Raw genomic sequence first — 2,267 nt, 5'->3', positions numbered from 1 at the left:
CTACAATGTGGAGATCGACTGGCTGAGCTCCGTCTTCTTCTTCTTCTTCTTAGCTCGGCAGGGCTTACAGATGCAGCACAGGATGCAGGGCGAGGCCAGCAGGAGGACCGGAAGGGTCACCAGCACCGCGGTGCTGACGGCAACAAGGAAGCCCACCACCTGCGTTCTGTGCCACATAACCCCGGCCCTGGAGTGGCCTAGCTTGTTTCTGCACGGCCCCTTATCATAATGCCTCAGGAATATATCACCATTCAGATTCTGCAGACAGTACCAGCAGAAGATGTGTTTGCAGCTCTTACACTGCATCTGGGCACAGCCCTGGTTCCTCTCTATGTAGATGCCGCACATGGGACACTGCTTGATGGGCGTGTCGGTGACGCTGTCAGACCGGCCAGTGCTTTCACCAGAGGGTGAGGATGACATCATGGGCTTGCTCTCAGGGCAGACGTGGCCATGCTGCCAGGCCCCCCTGCATCTGGAGCAGAAGATGGTGTGGCAGGCGAGGCAGGGCACGGCGGTGGCCTCGGTGCTCGGGCTCACGCTGCACACCGCCTGGCACTCAACCACCGGACACCAGACTTTACTGGGGTCCAGCAGCACTCCTCTCTCAAACTTCAGACGCTCATACAGCTCCACCTGATCTGCTGGGGCCAAGCTTGCTATCTCAGAGTCCAGTAGCACTCCAGTCTTTTGGCAGGCCATGTCAGGACAGGTGACGGGTGCACCCCCATCCTCTCTGATGGCCAGCTGAACATACTGCTGCAGACACGGAGTGCAGAACACACAGTTGCAGGTGTGCAGTTCACTGGTGGCTGTTGACGGCTGCTCGCTGAGGCAGAGTTTGCAGTAGATGTCCGGGCCTGGCTGGGTGCTGGCTGCGCAGGCCCCGGGTTCCGAGTCCCTGGCTTCCAGGCTCAGGGTGGGACTCCTGGTTCCCATGGTGGTGCAAGAGAGCGAGGCAGGGAGCGAGGTGTCACTCAGTGCAGCAGTGTGTGACTTTATCCCTCAGCAAACATTACGTTTATTATAGTAGTAAAGATTGGTAATTGGTTGGTGACATCACTGGTGACATCTTCACTGCCACTGATGACATCAATGATGACATCAATGCCGGGATGCCACCCTATTATAGTAGTAAAGGCCGCACTATAGTAATAATATTGTAAATGATGGAGTGATACCACTGGTGACATCATCACTGGTGACTTCACTGACGACATCACAAATGTTTGAGTGACATCACTGATGACCTCCACATCCCCAATTCTACACATAAGTGATATCATCAGCAGCGAGTGATGATGGAATCAAGTGATGATGCCATCAGTCATGTCACTCGAGCAATAGACCCTTTTCACGGGGGCCATTTTGTGTCGAAAAGGCAGGGTAAACACAGGTGCAAGCAAAACACTAATGAGGGTTTCCAACCTCCATGATTGGAATTTGGAAACCCTCATTAGTGTTTTGCTTGCACCTGCCCTGCCTTTTCAACACAAAATGGCCCCCGTGAAAAGGGTCTAGTGTGATGTCATCAGTGAATGTCATCAGTGATGATGTCATGAGTCAGATGTCATCAGTGATGTTACTCAAGCTCAGCATCCACAATCCTATGACATCATCAGCGATGTCGTAGACATTGTGGTGATACTCATCAGTGATGCATAAACATTATGATGTCATCAGTGATGTCATAAATCCTTCCCGGCTGAGGTTGCACAACTTGCTCAATGCCCCCACCAGCCCGTGAGAGTGGCTCTGCGTACACCTTTTCCAAGTGTGTTTCAGGAGTGCGAGTGTGTAAACTGTGTAAGCAGCACTTCGCCCTGGGTGTGAGTCAGTAGTGTGCTTCTTGATTGCTTTTATAGACTTGTTGCCATTCGATCTCAGTGTGCATTGTTCTATTTCACTTTGGTAGATGTTCTAAATAACCAAGTTCAAGAGGTGGCTGAGGGGTTTCCTATTATCAGTGTCATGATTCACGATTCAAGATTCCCTTTAATAGCCACAGTAAGTAATCTGATTACAAACAAGGAATTTGACTTGCTAGTGTATATGCACCGTATCGGTCACATCAATAGGAGAAGACAAAGCATACGGAAAAAACAAATCTGAAAATATCACAAATTATGAAGTGCAGTCCTTTAAAGGCCCATTCCGTCGGTTCTGGCGAGAAATAAATGTGCACAAAGTGTTTTTTATTGGCAATGAGTGAATGCGCCTTGACGTAACTTAAAAATGGCGACCAGGGGCGTTTCTCTCCGACCAGC

General features: G+C 50.4%; 1 pseudogene across 1 annotated transcript; it reads right to left on the bottom strand.

Annotated features, from left to right (window-relative positions):
• LOC310776662 (E3 ubiquitin-protein ligase RNF144B pseudogene) lies at window positions 1-939 on the bottom strand (annotated as a pseudogene). The gene has a single exon. The product of its transcript is annotated as an E3 ubiquitin-protein ligase RNF144B pseudogene (transcript).
• Window positions 940-2,267: the final 1,328 nt, after the last annotated feature.

This window comes from Poromitra crassiceps (genome assembly GCF_964638095.1).
Source record: "Poromitra crassiceps genome assembly, chromosome: 5".
In the NCBI taxonomy this organism is placed as follows: domain Eukaryota; kingdom Metazoa; phylum Chordata; class Actinopteri; order Beryciformes; family Melamphaidae; genus Poromitra; species Poromitra crassiceps.
Note: the sequence above shows the minus strand (reverse complement) of the source record. Positions and strands in the feature narration are given on the sequence as shown.